Below are 18,083 nucleotides of genomic sequence, written 5' to 3' on the forward strand. Positions count from 1 at the left end.
AGGATGCATACTACATCCTAGAATTTTGGGGAGTAAATGGGGTGGGGAAGGGGAGTTATGCCATAGTCAATGTACAGTAGGGACGTGCCAAACTCAAGCGCATGCAGCCACATCCTAATCCAGCTCTGAGCGTCTCAAAGTTACTTGTTTTTCTGCCATATCTCTTGCTCCAGCTAAAGGGCTAGTCTAAGTCCTGATCAGTACTGTAGTGTTGGCAGTCTTGCATGCATGCTATAACATGTGTTTGTAATCACGTGCAACTGTAAAAATTGATTTTATGTTCAGTAAGCATTAATAACATCCTAATAAATGTATCTCATTGAAAAATAAATTTAAGAACACTTTTTCTAATAACTAACTAATTCAATATTTATTTTTTTCCTGTGTGTTCTTTTGTGAAATTATGATCCACATAGGTATTGGACATTTTCTGCAGTATCTTGTGTAGTAGATCATAGCAGACCTCTGGCCTTGAATTCATTAGCGCACGTACCTTAAGATCTGTGCCTTGATGAATTTCGAGAGTAAGCAAAGCCTAAATACGTGCGCATAATACTGCCTTGATAAATCAGACCCAGTAGACCTGAGTCATTAAGGAGTGTAAGGCAAAATAAGGAGTCAATGTTCTCTGGGTCAAACCATGTTACAATGCAAGGTGTGCAAATTAGTTTATTATTAAATACTGACTGTTTTTTTTATCTAGCACACAAATACTTGATAGCTTTATTTTTACACTGAAATTTAAAGTTGATCTAGGACACATCCGTCCCCAACTATAAATCTGTCCCCGCATTTCAAATTTACCTCCCCCTCCAATGCAACATGGTTTTGCCCAGGTGCAAAGTTACTCCTTCTTTATGTTTTGCTCTCCTTAATGACTCAGGTCCCTTATGTCTTCTTAGAGAGAGATAAATAAAGAATCAGCCGTGAGTTTTCTGAAATGTAGTTTATTTCAAGATCATATAGTTAAATCATTTAAAGACAAATATGTATAATATAAAGGCGTACATTTTTATTGTATATTCTTGATGGATAGCTATGCAATTGGTTTATTTTGAATATGTTTTGTTTTAGTAGATGATGGAACAGTTGGTGCTAAGTGAGTTAGCTATAGTTCTGAATTAAATGGAATTACGTTGATTCCATAAATCTGTGGCCAGTTGGACATGATTTCAGGATAAGTAACACTTGGTTCTTTGATTGTTGTTGAATTCCGAGTCCCAGCTTAAATGCTGGCACATGTTGTAGTGAGCTGAATCCGCAGGCTGCCACAGTTATATTATTGTGCTTTGCTAATGTCAGTTATGACATAAGTAGCACTGTATTTAGGATCGTCACTCAGACAGCATATTTTCGATTCTCATCCCCAACTTTCAACTATTGTGCTGAAGGTGTGAACTTCATTTATGAGCCACGAGGGATGAACACTTCTGATAATTTGGTCTAGATGGCCAAATTCTGTCTCTGTTTACAAATGGAATTATCACACTGCACTGGGAAACCACTAAAACCCTCAAATGCTTATAATTAGTATTGAATACAGCAAATACTTAGCCATATCAAGGGGGGTGGTGCACCCACACACATAAATAATTCACTATAAATCAAAAAAGGTAAGAGGTGTGTAAAAGGGCACTCGATGGTTAGTATGTTGTATCTCATTGATATAAACATAAAATATGCTGTAAAGCTTTATTGATATACATTAAAATAGAGATTTATCAATAATTAGATTCCCTATAAAACTTCCAAACTAGCGAAATATTAAAAAAGATAAGTGAAAGGTTTGCTGATGTTTGAAATATCAACTGTTAAAATAGCAGTAATAACTGCTTTGCCCAGCATGCCTTGCCACCTAGCTGCTGGTTATCTACTGGCAAAGCATGCTGGGACTTGTAGTTTCACAACACCTGGAGAGCCGCAGGTTGCCTACCCCTGACTTAGATACATATTATAATTTTCTTCCAATAGTATTGCCTGATAACATAATCAGATAAAGGTAAGTATGATTACTAATGTAGGACAATAAAAAAATCCTATGATGGTATTTTGGTGTATTTCTTTATTATTTCATATCCATTAATTCATCTAAATAAAAGTATAGATGAGTTAGATAGCCTTAATATCCACTTAGTTCACAAGGGGACTTGATATTTACAAGGGGACTTGATGTTACTGCAAATAATGCGTTACTCAATTGAATGTACTTTCATCATTATACTAGTCCCATTTACATTCAATCACTGGAATCCAAACATCTTAATAAACAGTCGTATTCACACGTGTATATATTAGTTTACTTATAAAATATTAATGCTCCTTCAGTTCCCTATAGTACTCCAAATTTTCCATTCGACTGTACAGTTTATATCTCGCATTCACAAGGAAACTATTATGGGGTTAATGATTTCACTGATCCCTAAAAGGTTAATTGTCAGAGACAAGTAAGTTTATTCAAGCTGTTAATTTAACCTTAAGAAAGCACATTTGCTGGAATATATATTTCTCAGTTAGCAGTAATTCATATACTTAATCCCCTTTATGAAACACTATAGCTCTGTGTCCAATTTGTATCTAAAGATCCCTAGATATTCCTCTATATTATTCAGAGGACTTAATCCCCTTTGAAAACACTTCAGTCCGTATTTGATTTATGAATACATATTCTTCCTTCAATAACTCTATAATTTTTCAGAGGTTTATCAGTCCTTTAAAATAACTAAATCTGATTATTATGATATCATGATAATAACAATAACCAACAATCTTAACCAATAACCATAATAATAATAACAAACAACCTTATGGCACTACTGTGTGGCATAATGTGAATTGGGGGCACTACTGTGTGGCATAATGTGAATTGGGGGCACTAATGTGTTGCATAATGTGAACGTTTATATGTTGGTTGCAATACTATTAATATTATATCATTAGCATGATAAAATATGACGCATGTAAATTATATTATATATATCTATATCTACTATATAAATGCCTAGTGGCGTGTGTGGAAAAAAAAAACCAAGCTGCAGTGCCACCTGCTGGGCAAAGTTATACACTGACCTATATATTTCTTGAAGGAGAAGTGACAGTTGGGAGTGGTTGGTGGTTGCCGGGGGTGACAGTGGGGAGTTTTTAACACCTTAAGTAGCTTGATGAAGGATGTGGCGATGAAGATGAAGGATGAGGTGATGGAGAAAAATGATGAGGTGGTGACATGTGGACAAAACCACGTTAAAAAAGGGCGCTTGCGTCGGGAAGTAACGCTCTTCCCCTGAGGAGGCCTGGGCTAGGCCCAAATGCATGACAAGAACCTTTTGTCACTCACCGGACTGTGAGTGCTTCTTCCCGGACTATTAGGAACCGTGGACGTCCTCTATCCTGAGGGACTGCGCATGCGCAGCCCTTTCCAAACCTTCAGTGTATGTTCCTTTAACTTAATTGGCAGTTCAGGCAACCTCCCTATATTAAGCACCTGTGGTCAACACCACGTTGCCTGATCTTGGAGTCTCATTCCCCATGAGTCTCTGAAGGTGTTCCTGTGTTTCCTCGTTTATTCAGCCCAGCTGATTCCTGTGGTTTCCAAACCACTTCTACCTCTGTGGTTTCCAAACCACTTCTACTACTGTGGTTCCCATACCACTTCTACCATCTACTGTATCATCGTGACTGTGAGCTGATTCCTATCCGCTGCCTCCGTGCACTACAGTCTTCTAACCACTTCAACTCTACCTTGTATCATTGGGACTGTTAGCTGATGCCTATCCGCTGCCTCCGTGCACTACAGTCTTTCATTCACATCCACTCACCTGTTCATGATTGTGACTGCCAGCTGATTCCTATCCGCTGCCTCCGTGCACTACAGGCTTCAACCTGCAACTCGTCTGTGTTTCATCATCGTGACTGTTTGGCTGATTTCTATCCGCTGCCTCCGTGCACTACAGTCTTCAACCTGCAACTCGTCTGTGTTTCATCATCGTGACTGCTAGCTGATTCCTATCCGCTGCCTCCGTGCACTACAGTCTTCAACCTGCAACCCGTCTGTGTTTCATCGTGACTGTTTAGCTGATTCCTATCCGCCGCCTCTGTGCGCTTCAGTCTTCAGCCCTTGTCAACTCTCCCGTGTTTCCTTGAGTCTGCTGCCACTATTGCTACCCGCTACTCTCCGTGATCAACTGTTCCAGTTCAACTCTGCTCTGGTGTCCCATCGTTACTGCACCTGCTGGTTGCTATTGGCTACCTCCGTGTTCCCGCAGAGACCCGCTGCTGTTACTTCTCAGCGCTACGCATCCATCTACTGCTGATCCGCTCTCCACGCCTTCCTGGGTTCCCTGCTGGTCTACCTACCTGTGCGCTGCACCTGCTAGACCACCGCTTCACCCATCCAGGGACTTTGCATCCTGCCGGCCTCCTGCCGTTCAGGTATCTCTGCACTTCTGTCTGACTGCCTTCTCCTGAACCACGGTATGCATACTTCCCATTGACTGTGCTGTGTATTGCATACCTTGCTGGACTGTGTTGGTTCTCCTCTGGAGTGTACTATCCGCTGAGTCTATTGCCATCATTGACTGTGTTATCTCATGCTGGATTACTTCAAGAGACTTTCTATATTGGCAGTGTTGTTCAGTCATTTATACATTTATATTGTGCATATTACTGTGGATCAAAGTCAAGGTGCCCGTGTATATATTGTGTTGCAGTCTCTCCCCGTGCACCTCCTCACATATATATTCAGTGGTACAACTTGCTAGTGGCAGACCACTGACCCCTGTTTCCAGTTTCACCTGCTCCAGTATCCTCTCACATAGCAGTGGTACAACTTGCTAACGCAGACCACTGACTCCCCGGATACCTCCACTTGGATTCCATTCCTTCACTCAGACAGCGGTACAACTTGCTATCCGCAGACCGCTGACTCTCATCACCTCCTCGTTTCTGTTGGACATTCCTCCTCACTATAGCAGTGGTACAACTTGCTACCGCAGACCACTGACTACCTTCACGTGTCCTTTGTCCATACAGTTCCTCGTGTATTACTACCTCCATATTGCCAGTGCTGCTAGTCATAGACTTTCCTGAGCATCTCATCATCTGCTATTTCCTGTTCCGTGATCACCCTGCTACCAGAGTACCATATTACCACCTATACTGCTCTGGTAAGCCTATCACCTGGTGATCCCTGGGTAAAGACTCCTAGTGCCCGTGACAGTAAGATCAGGCCATGACAGACCCAGATACGGAACCTACCGCTAAAGAGATGCTGCAGCATCTGGTCAGCCGTGTGGAGCAACAGGATGCTCGCCAACAGCTGTTACTTCAATGTTACCAATCATTAACCTCCCAAGGAACATCTGGACAGACTGTTACAGCTAATATTGAAGCTCCTGTGCTTTCCTCCGTTTCCCCAGTGCCATCCCAGGTGTCTACAGCTCCTACGCTTCACCTGCCTACTCCGTCAAAATATGACGGGGACCCCAAAACTTGTAGAGGTTTCCTTAACCAATGTTCAGTCCATTTTGAACTCCAACCTCAAAATTTTTCTACCCATCGTTCCAGAGTGGCCTATCTTATCTCATTGTTTTCGGGACAAGCCCTGGCTTGGGCCTCCCCCCTGTGGGAAAGAAACGATCCAATTCTACAAGATAGTGCCAAATTCATTTCCACGTTCCGAAGTGTGTTCGATGAACCAGGTCGTGTGACCTCCGCTGCTTCCAGCATTCTTCGTTTGCGACAAGGCTCCCATACAGTAGGACAGTATGTCATTCAATTTAGGATCTTAGCCTCTGAACTTCAGTGGAACACTGAAGCATTAGTTGCCGCCTTCTGGCAGGGGCTCTCCGATAAAATTAAAGATGCACTGACTACCCAAGAGCTTCCTTCGTCACTAGAAGATTTGATCTCTCTTTGCCATCGTGTAGATATGAGATTTCGTGAAAGAGAGTCTGAGAAAACAACAGCTGTCAAAGCACCTCTTCGTTTAAACCCTCAATTTCGTCCAGCTCCATCCTCTGTGATTCCCATGGAGATAGGACGTTCCAAATTATCTTCAGAGGAAAGGAAACGAAGAGTAAAGAATAGACTCTGTATCTATTGTGCTGATTCCACGCATATGCTCAGCTCTTGCCCTAAGAGATCGGGAAATGCCAGGCCCTAACTAGTTCTGGAGAGGTGAAGTTAGGGTCCCTGGAGTCCTCTCCATTGTCTATGAAATCTAAAGTCTGCGCTTTTGATGTTACGATTTCCTTTGCTACCAAATCCTTTGAGTCACAGGCATTGATTGATTCCGGAGCAGCAGGAAATTTCATTTCTAAATCACTAGTGAATCAATGGTCCCTACCAGTGATCACTTTAAAAACACCCATTACTGTGACGGCTATAGATGGATCACGCCTCATCAATGGTCTCATCACCCAGAGTACGTCTCCAGTAACCCTTCAGATTGGTGTACTACACCATGAAGAAATTTCGTTTTTAATTCTTCCAGTTACGACAAGTCCGATTGTCTTAGGCCTTCCATGGCTTCAGTGTCACTCTCCCCAGATTGACTGGCGCACCCCTCAAGTTACGTCTTGGGGGTCTGAATGTCACCATCGTTGTCTCTCTCAAGTTATTCCTCTTAAAGTACAGCGATCTTCCATCTCATCTTCCTCCCCGGGACTCCCTCCTCAGTATGCTTCATTTGCCGATGTGTTTGATAAAGCTCAGTCTGAACGTCTTCCTCCTCATCGTTCTTGGGATTGTCCGATCGACCTTCTACCTGGCAAGACTCCTCCCAGGGGTCGGGTCTATCCTCTCTCGTTACCTGAAACTCAAGCCACATCTGAGTACATACAGGAGAATCTCCAGCGTGGGTTCATTCGACCTTCCACCTCTCCCGCTGGAGCTGGGTTCTTCTTCGTCAAAAAGAAGGATGGATCATTACGCCCTTGTATAGATTTTCGTGGACTCAACGCCATTACTATCAAGAATCGGTATCCCATTCCGTTGATCACTGAGCTATTTGATCGCATCAAGGGAGCTCGGATATTTACTAAGTTGGATCTTCGTGGTGCTTACAATTTAATTAGAATCCGTTCCGGTGACGAATGGAAGACCGCGTTTAACACCAGAGATGGGCATTACGAATATTTAGTAATGCCCTTCGGGCTGTGTAATGCCCCCGCTGTTTTCCAGGGTTTCATCAATGAGATCTTTCGGGACTTATTATATGTATGTGTCGTTGTCTACCTAGACGACATATTGATCTTCTCACAGGACCTGCCTTCTCATCACCAACATGTGGCAGAGGTCCTCTCCAGACTACGGAAAAACTCGTTGTTCTGTAAATTGGAAAAATGTTCATTCGAGTTACCCCAGATTCCATTCTTGGGGTATATAGTTTCCGGAGTTGGCCTGAAGATGGATCCAGACAAAGTAAATGCTGTACTACATTGGCCTCAGCCAACTACTCTTCGTGCCATCCAGCGTTTCTTAGGTTTTGCCAATTACTATAGACGCTTCATTCAAGACTTTTCATCCATTGCATCTCCCATTGTGGCCCTAACTCGGAAAGGGGCTAATACTAAGCAATGGTCATCTGAGGCTCTCCAAGCCTTTCAAATCCTCAAAGAGGCCTTCTCGTCTGCTCCCATTCTGCGACAGCCTGATGTGACACTCCCCTTCTTCCTAGAAGTAGATGCCTCTAATGTGGGCTTAGGAGCTATTCTCTCCCAACGCTCGGAGCAACAAAAATTACATCCTTGTGCCTTCTACTCTCGGGGTCTTCTGCCCGCAGAGAAAAATTATACTATCGGGGACAAGGAGTTGCTGGCCATCAAAGCTGCATTAGAGGAATGGAGATACTTGTTGGAAGGAGCTCGCCATCCGGTGACGATCTTCACGGATCATAAGAACTTGTCATATTTGCAATCTGCTCAATGCTTGAACCCTCGTCAAGCAAGATGGTCTCTTTTCTTTTCCCGTTTTGAATTAATTATAACCTTCAAACCAGCCGCTAAGAACAAGAAAGCTGACGCTCTATCTCGAGCTTTTGTGACGTCCTCTGATGTAGAAGAGGTTCCCAACCATGCTATTCTAGACCCCAAATGTATTTCTCTGGCTGCTTCATCCACCAAAATGCTACCATTTGGGAAGACCCTTGTGCCTCCTACTCTGAGGAGGAAAATCCTTTCGTGGTTCCATGCCTCTCGTTTTTCTGGACACGCCGGTGAACACAAGACCTTTGAGATTCTCTCTCGTAGTTACTGGTGGCCTTCAATGAGGAGAGACGTCAAAGAGTTTATTGCTTCCTGTGATTTATGTTCTCAGTTCAAATCCTCCCGCAGAACTCCAGCAGGGTTGCTGCGACCGCTACCCATTCCGTCCAAGCCTTGGACCCATATTAGTATGGATTTCGTTACTGATTTGCCACCAAGTAAGAATCACAATACTATTTGGGTAGTGGTAGACAGATTTTCGAAGATGGCCCATTTCGTCCCTCTGTCCGGTTTACCTTCCTCGTCTACTCTGGCTGAACATTTCATTAAAGAAATCTTCCGCATCCATGGATGTCCGTCTGAGATTGTGTCGGATAGAGGAGTACAATTCGTTTCCAGATTCTGGCGGGCCCTTTGTAAAACCTTGGGCATACGATTAGCACTCTCATCGTCTTACCATCCGCAATCTAACGGACAAACGGAACGAGTCAATCAAGATCTTGAGACTTTTATTAGGATGTTCTCTTCAGCCAACCAAGACAACTGGGTAGAATTGCTCCCTTGGGCTGAATTCGCCCATAACAACATGTACCATGAGTCATCATCCAAAACTCCATTCTTTGTGGTCTACGGTCACCATCCGTCTTTTCCGGAATTTCCTGCCCTCCCGCCCACCCAAGTTCCTGCTGTGGAGACTGCTTGTCAAACCTTCAAAAATATCTGGTCTCAGGTCAAAACCTGTTTAAAGAAGACATCTAATAAATATAAGTCTTTCGCAGATAAGAAGAGGCGGGCTATTCCACCACTAAAAATTGGAGATCGTGTCTGGTTATCTACCAAAAATATTCGTTTGAAGGTTCCATCTATGAAATTCGCCCCTCGTTTTATTGGTCCATATAGGATCATTCAAGTTATCAATCCAGTATGTGTTAAACTTCTTCTTCCTAAGAATCTTCGGATTTCCAATGCCTTCCATGTGTCCTTACTCAAACCTCTTATTATCAATCGTTTCTCGACTCCTCCCTCAGCACCGCAGCCAGTTCAAGTTCATCAGGAGGAGGATTTCGAGATTACTGAGGTATTGGATGCAAAAATTTCGCGAGGAGTCCTCCGTTTCCTCGTTCATTGGAAGGGCTTTGGTCCTGAAGAGCGTTCATGGATCAAAGCTGAAGATCTTAATGCTCCTGCCCTTCTGAAGAAGTTTTATTCCAAAAATCCGGACAAGCCCGGTTCCAGGCGTTCTGTGCCCACCTTTAAAAGGGGGGGTACTGTCACTCACCGGACTGTGAGTGCTTCTTCCCGGACTATTAGGAACCGTGGACGTCCTCTATCCTGAGGGACTGCGCATGCGCAGCCCTTTCCAAACCTTCAGTGTATGTTCCTTTAACTTAATTGGCAGTTCAGGCAACCTCCCTATATTAAGCACCTGTGGTCAACACCACGTTGCCTGATCTTGGAGTCTCATTCCCCATGAGTCTCTGAAGGTGTTCCTGTGTTTCCTCGTTTATTCAGCCCAGCTGATTCCTGTGGTTTCCAAACCACTTCTACCTCTGTGGTTTCCAAACCACTTCTACTACTGTGGTTCCCATACCACTTCTACCATCTACTGTATCATCGTGACTGTGAGCTGATTCCTATCCGCTGCCTCCGTGCACTACAGTCTTCTAACCACTTCAACTCTACCTTGTATCATTGGGACTGTTAGCTGATGCCTATCCGCTGCCTCCGTGCACTACAGTCTTTCATTCACATCCACTCACCTGTTCATGATTGTGACTGCCAGCTGATTCCTATCCGCTGCCTCCGTGCACTACAGGCTTCAACCTGCAACTCGTCTGTGTTTCATCATCGTGACTGTTTGGCTGATTTCTATCCGCTGCCTCCGTGCACTACAGTCTTCAACCTGCAACTCGTCTGTGTTTCATCATCGTGACTGCTAGCTGATTCCTATCCGCTGCCTCCGTGCACTACAGTCTTCAACCTGCAACCCGTCTGTGTTTCATCGTGACTGTTTAGCTGATTCCTATCCGCCGCCTCTGTGCGCTTCAGTCTTCAGCCCTTGTCAACTCTCCCGTGTTTCCTTGAGTCTGCTGCCACTATTGCTACCCGCTACTCTCCGTGATCAACTGTTCCAGTTCAACTCTGCTCTGGTGTCCCATCGTTACTGCACCTGCTGGTTGCTATTGGCTACCTCCGTGTTCCCGCAGAGACCCGCTGCTGTTACTTCTCAGCGCTACGCATCCATCTACTGCTGATCCGCTCTCCACGCCTTCCTGGGTTCCCTGCTGGTCTACCTACCTGTGCGCTGCACCTGCTAGACCACCGCTTCACCCATCCAGGGACTTTGCATCCTGCCGGCCTCCTGCCGTTCAGGTATCTCTGCACTTCTGTCTGACTGCCTTCTCCTGAACCACGGTATGCATACTTCCCATTGACTGTGCTGTGTATTGCATACCTTGCTGGACTGTGTTGGTTCTCCTCTGGAGTGTACTATCCGCTGAGTCTATTGCCATCATTGACTGTGTTATCTCATGCTGGATTACTTCAAGAGACTTTCTATATTGGCAGTGTTGTTCAGTCATTTATACATTTATATTGTGCATATTACTGTGGATCAAAGTCAAGGTGCCCGTGTATATATTGTGTTGCAGTCTCTCCCCGTGCACCTCCTCACATATATATTCAGTGGTACAACTTGCTAGTGGCAGACCACTGACCCCTGTTTCCAGTTTCACCTGCTCCAGTATCCTCTCACATAGCAGTGGTACAACTTGCTAACGCAGACCACTGACTCCCCGGATACCTCCACTTGGATTCCATTCCTTCACTCAGACAGCGGTACAACTTGCTATCCGCAGACCGCTGACTCTCATCACCTCCTCGTTTCTGTTGGACATTCCTCCTCACTATAGCAGTGGTACAACTTGCTACCGCAGACCACTGACTACCTTCACGTGTCCTTTGTCCATACAGTTCCTCGTGTATTACTACCTCCATATTGCCAGTGCTGCTAGTCATAGACTTTCCTGAGCATCTCATCATCTGCTATTTCCTGTTCCGTGATCACCCTGCTACCAGAGTACCATATTACCACCTATACTGCTCTGGTAAGCCTATCACCTGGTGATCCCTGGGTAAAGACTCCTAGTGCCCGTGACACCTTTTTAACACCTTAAGTAGCTTGATTTGACATGAGTATCATGCACGGGATAACTTGTGTGTATATATATATATATATATCCCCTGACCTGCAGCACAGGTAAATCTCGTGGAGCCAAGGTCAGGAGAGGCACTGAATGGTCTCACTGAAGGTAATAATAGTATGTGTATAGACAGGTTAATTGTAACTATTCTGAGACAATGTGCCCCTCTGCTTATATATACGTTTTGTGTGTGTCTTTTTTGTCTTTCTTTGAGATGTAATTTTATTGGATTACCTGTGTTTGACCCTTGGCTTAGTTTTCTGGACTTTGATTCTCTGCCTGTGCCCTCTGACCTCTGCTACATTTCTGGACTCTCCTTGTTTGCTGCCAGCACTGACATCCCGCCTGTCCCTGACCACGGTATCTGCCTCGGACTTGAGACCTCAACCTGTTTCCTGACTACGCACCTTCCATCTCCCGCTACTCAGCGCTACGGTACGGTTCATAAACTTGTACTACTTGTATAAGACCTGGGGGCATCCGAATACCTGTGAGCGCATCAAGCTCTACGGGAAAGGCGGCTGCTATAGGTGAAGACCTCTCCATCTTGTTCTACAAGTTTATGACCATACTGATAGCCGTAACTATCAACTATGGAGGGCACCCCAAGAAATTGCTGTACCAGGGCCCAAAAGTCCTCTTGGCAGCCCTGCTTGCAAGAGCACATGTCTACTTGGAATTCAATCACCAATGGTGGACACACAAAGATTTTATTAAATTTATCTATCATTCTATCAACATTGAATTTCACTAGATTGATATAATAAGGTGCAGGACATATCAATCTATGGGTGGGATGACGGTGGTGTCTATGGGATAATTCATTGCTGGGGTTGTTTGGGGGTCTAATAATTTAATATGTGGCTGAGTCTGGGAAGAATGGTGGCTTTGTATTCAGTGTGAATACTAATTATTTAGTGTTGGGGCATTTTTAGGGAGGATAACAGGTTTATTTATTACATACAATTACAAATTATTTAATGTCTGGACTGCTGGGGGGTGTGAGTGGGTATTTATTAAATGTAAATACTATTAAATTAATGTCTTGGGGGGGTATGTTTATTTCTCAAGAGGCGGGTGGTCAAACAAAAAACAAAAAATTCGGACAAACTCCAAGCATTGATTAGGCAAGAATGGGCGGCCATCAGTCAGTATGTGGCCCAGAAGTTGATTGACAGCATGCCAGGGCGAATTGCAAAGGTCATCAAAAAGAAGGGTCAACACCTGCAAATATTGACTTTTTGTATAAACTTAGTGTAATTGTCAATAAAAGCCTTTGACACTTGTGAAATGCTTGTAATTTGGGAAGCATCGCTTGTGCAGCACTAGGTGCATGTGTGCATGATTGTGATCTGTAAAGTTCTATGGATAATTCAGGTCTACAAGATGAGGCAAATCGGGAAGCTGAGTTTCATGAAGAAGCCAAGGGAGGTATGAGGGGTTGAGGAGTCTCATTGAATATGCTGATAGGATCAATACAATGGATACAGTTGCACAAAGGAGATGTTCGAGCACTAAAACAGGGGTAAAAAAAAGAGTTACAACAGCTGTCCAGTATTTAGTATTTAGACAGGTTTGGTGCAGTGCAGCTAAGAACAAAACTATATAAACATATAACAAGCTGAGGACTTAGGGCAACAAGTGATGGTCACAGAAGGGTGGCAGATGCACTCAGGTCACAGAGGTAATTAAAACAAAAATCAGCCCAAAAATAAAGTTGTCCTGCGAAGTACATGTGCTGAGCCCAGTGGCTGAACGTTTACAGTATGGCTTGAAAATATACATGATAAATCAGGTCCTAGAAGGAGAGGTAGGAAGAAAGAAGGAACGCAGGTCTCAATGGATGGGTGCAATGAGGCTCTTCGGGGATAGCTCCTCCACTAAGCTTTCATATACTGTACATGACCACTGGTTTCCAAGTTGGTGTTAAAGTTGGGAAAAGAAGCAAATATTTTGGGGAGATCAGGATGGCAGGACAGAGCTGTCAAATCGGGACCGTCCTGCCTAAATCAGAACGGCTGGGAGGTATGGTTTGTGCATGTTTCTGTGGGTATGCATGAGCTACATGTGCTTGAACACGCCTGTAGTATACACAGTCTGTACCTTTCTTCCCCCATCATGTCTCTACAGGCTAAGAAACACGCAAGTCTACATAGGATCATATGCACATTCACGAGCAGAGCGATTTCACACAAACTGGCGTCAGCCCCAATAACTTTACTCTTAGATTGGGAGAGGACATTATAGTATTGCATAGCTTAGAATAGTATATTATAGTAGAGTAAATCTTGCTATACAACATCTATGGGGCCTATTTATTATCAGGATCCACTTTGTGGCGATAAGGAAGATTTTCCTCTTTGTGGCGATAAGGAAGATTTTCCTCTAAGTCAAATAAAAAATAGGTACAGAAATAGATTTTATTTATTATAAAAAAAAGTTAAAAAAAGGAAATATTATTGCATTTAAAAAATGCTTTACATTAATATAGCAGTTTTTAAAAGGTTTTTAAAGGGAGTATTGTAAGCTACAGGTAGAATTTACCTAGTGAGACCAAACCCAGACAGTATATTTGAACAGCTCAGTATGCTATAAAAATAGTAAAGGAGCGTCCATTTACATGGTTGTTGCTTTTGTCTAAAAGTGAAGTCTGTTAATTTATATGTTGTAGACTATTATGTTTAACCTGCATGTTTTATAGAGACTGTTGTGTGCTTATGGTCAGTGCTGTTCATGTTTTTCATGGGATGGGCCACACATGGTGTTGGTAAGTTTGAATCCTATAGCAGAGATAATAAGTAATCTCAGGGAACTTGGGGGAACAGAGAAGTGTGTATGGTTAACAGAGGGGACAGTATAGACAGCCCTTTCTAGAGGCAGTGTGGCACCTTCGGGGAAATGACAGACGCACACAGAGTTCTTACTTGATCGCAATCAGTCCTCCTACGTTTCGTACCGACTTCTCAGCATAATTCCAACTTACACCACTTCGGTTTAGGGGAGACACCACAACAATTATTTTGGTGTAATAATACAGAGTGGAAGGGAGAGGGTGTCTAAGGTGACAGTTAGAAATAAAGACCTTGCGCTCTGCTCCTATTGCCGACACCTCAGTTTTGGTCTGGGTGCTTGGCTACAGATATTAGAGACAGGGAAGTATCTCGCTCGAATATCTTGCTCACCGATTTACTGGTGAGGGCCCCACCAAGAGAAAGATGAGACTGAACAATGACACTGACCGGGTAGTCACTGTCTCCTCTTGATGGTCATCTGCGACTCCCAGGATTGGTGTCTAGGAAAAAGGGGCAACACACAACAGCCCACCCACAGTGCTGTCTACCAAGCTAGTATATACCACCCACTGTAATGCTTGCTACAACAATAGTAGAACAGCAGCGTCCTGGTCCTAACAACGTTCTATGTGACCAGTAAGCTGTGCAACAGTAGCTCTTAGCACTAGTTGTATTGTACTACCCTTTCTACAATCACCACAATTCCATACACCAATCCACAAAATAACAGACAACAAATTACAATATTAAATGCCAAAAGCCTACTGTGACTGTATCACTTATAACTTATGGTATACATTTATTTAAAGGAAATAGTGCAGGGTGCTTATTTATATAATTGCAAATGTACTTATTTTTGATATTGTGTGTATTTTGGTAAAGGAATTATCTTTATTTCTGAGACCAGGGGAAGAAATTTGTTTTTGTTGTAACTTTGCTAGAGGAAATGCATTAATTCTGAGGTATATACCTGATGCAATAAGCCTTTGTTGAGGAAGTCTTTTGTGTATATTGGTAGGGAAATTACTTGTTTGGGGTTTTGTAACTTTCCTTTCAGAATGTATATTCTGCCACTGTCTGGAGAAAGGACCCATGTTAATCTCATGTTAATAAGACTTTTTGATGTGTGAGGGTCCAGCACCTGAAGGCACAGGAAGGTTTAATTAGACTTGCTGTTAGAGTTTCTCTGTTTCTAACACAAGATGCAGGAAATCACTGATAGGATATCAGAGATAACTGTAATTATCGTTAGTTTTGCATTGCATGTAAATCCATGCTTGGGTAAACACATTGCATCCTGATTCTAAAAATAGCTCAGACCTCAGGGGGCTGGCTTACCCTGTGAGGCTGTGTCCAAAAACTGTATAAAAAGCACTGTTTTGTATTGAAAATTGTTCTTCTTGTTTCATCTGACCTGATCACTGCTACCTTCAACCAGGGTGAGCAAATAAACATCACTTGCTTCAAAGACCTGCTTAGAAACTTCTCTATCCCTGTGACCTACAGATTAGACCCAGCTCTAATCCGTTTCCTCCTGTCTGAGGTTTGGACCCAGCTTTCCGGTACCACCGCTCTGCCCGCTACCCAGCAGCTCTGGCCAGTGAGTAAGGCCAGAGGGGATCCATCCACAGCTACCCTGATCCATAGGAAGAGGTCAGAGGTACCAGCCCAGGTACACCAGTAACAGGGTACTCTAGCAGCGTCAGTTACCCAGAAGAAACCCGGATCTGGATGCCGGTAAGGAGTCCAGTGGTGACAGCATTTGTAAGTCCCTCTACTGCAGGTTAGAGGGCGCATTTGGGATACTGAAAGCAACAACAGACAGGGTGGCATAGGCGGTCCATCCTGTCACATCTACCTTTAATGAGGACCTGACTATTGGATCTTGTAACAGGGAAGCACCTCAAAACCAGATCTGTAATGGGAACCTGACAATTGAGAACAAGGGCACAATGAAGGTGTACTTATTAGTCTATATTAGACCACCCCAAAATGGCTACCAGGGATTAAAGGGCAAATGGAATCAGGCATGGTCTCTCAATGTCAGGGCTTCTCCTACTGATTCCAGGTTTGTCTCCACGGACCTAGTGCCTGAGTTACATAAGCCACAGATTATTCCTGTTAAACGTGCCCCACAAGCTTCTTAGCCTGATTCTACAATGCGCCCCAGATAAATCAATAAGGGACATAGTTTAAATGCCCCTGGCCGTGTGCCCTCTAATGCTGCACAGGCCTAGTGTCTGAAACATGCCACAGGCCTTGTGCCTGATATAGGTGGCAGTGGTTGTGGAAGCAGAGTATTCTCCAATCCCTCTAGCCGGTGGCACCTCTTCTCCAATTCGGCACTTCTCTTGATTGAAGAAACTCTGCTTCCTTTTGTTGCTTGCATAGGGCTCTTCTTTCTTTTCATTCAGCGTCTTTCTTCAGTCCTCTTCATGTTCCTGTACCTTTTATTCTGTCCTCTCTTCTTCTCCGGCAGCCATCTTCTGCTTCCTGTACTGGTCTTATCAGACCAGTGCACAGGGTGGGGCACAAAGATGTGTCGACCTGCAATTAGCTCGCTGCCTCGCCAAATTCAAATGGTGGGAGGTGAGCCCTGATTGGCTCACCGTCCTGGTCACTGATTGGCTGACAGCGAATCTGTACAGATTCGCTGTCACCAATGCCGGGAAGAACGGAGGGAAGTTCATTTTTAACTATTATTTTTTTTCATTTTTTTTTTCATACCAAGTGGACCTGAAAGCCCAATGGGTAGATTTAGTAAAGCTTCTAAACAAGAAAAGTGGAAGTGTCCTCCATAGCAACCAATTGGATTTTAGCTATCAATTATCTAGTACATTCTATAAAATGATAGTTATAATCTGATTGGTTGCTCTGGGCAACACCTCCACTTTTCCATTTTAGAAGGTTTGATAAATATACCCCCAAGTCTCGGTTCCACTGTGCATGTGTAAACTGGCTGGTCGGGTCATGCTGGCACATATCCCCTCAGACTGGCACAGTGAAGCACGCCTTTATACTCTGAGCCAGTATCGTTGAAACAAGTGAGTATCGCTCAGCTACCTTGGCAAGATTTTAATGGAAAATTGTGGCCAAAACAGGTTCTTTAATACTGGAATGAGTGGCAATAAAAAAACAATGTTATTGCCATTTTTAAAGGCCCTAACAATTAAGGGTGTGCACTGGCCACTTTTGGGGTTTTGGGTTTTGGGTTCTGATTAGCTTGAGGTTTTGGGTTCTGATTTGTTTTGCCAAAACACCTGAGGAAAGGTTTTGGTTCTGATTTAGGGTTTTGGGTTCTGATTTATTTTTAAAAAAGCATAAAAAGTGCTAAAATCCATTATTTTGGGTTTTTTTCACTCCTACACTATTATTAACCTCAATAACATTCATTTCCACTCATTTCCAGTCTATTCTAAAACACCTCACACCTCACAATATTGTTTTTAGGCCAAAAGGTTGCACCGAGGTAGCTGGATGACTAAACTAAGCGACACAAGTGGGAGGCACAAACACGTGGCCCAACACGTGGCAGGATCAGTGGACTTAAACAGCAGTACCACTGGACTTATACGGCAGGATCAGTGCCTTGCTTGCAGTCTCCTAGGTAACGCAAATAATCTGTACAAATATGCACACAGGGGCATGGCCAGTAAAATATGGAACACATACTTTATGGATAAACAATGTCACTACACTTCATGTCGAGAAGCTAACCAAATAGTGTGTAATGTCAGGTTACCATTCACTGATCCTGTCAGCTGCTGCCAGACCTGAGCGGGTATACAGAAGTTACCTCGGCGCTATGATGTAAAATATATACTGATGTTTATTTAGAACAAGTTAATTGTTCTGGCCAGAACGAAATTGCACAATACACATGGGTTCAA

The 18,083-nt window shown here is 43.6% G+C and overlaps 1 protein-coding gene across 1 annotated transcript in view; it reads left to right on the top strand.

Annotated features, from left to right (window-relative positions):
* LOC142103748 (cathepsin D-like) overlaps positions 1–18,083 on the top strand; it is a 147,488-nt gene that overhangs the window by 61,331 nt on the left and 68,074 nt on the right. The gene's annotated exons all lie outside the window — the stretch shown is intronic.

Source organism: Mixophyes fleayi, chromosome 10 (genome assembly GCF_038048845.1).
Source record: "Mixophyes fleayi isolate aMixFle1 chromosome 10, aMixFle1.hap1, whole genome shotgun sequence".
NCBI lineage: Eukaryota > Metazoa > Chordata > Amphibia > Anura > Limnodynastidae > Mixophyes > Mixophyes fleayi.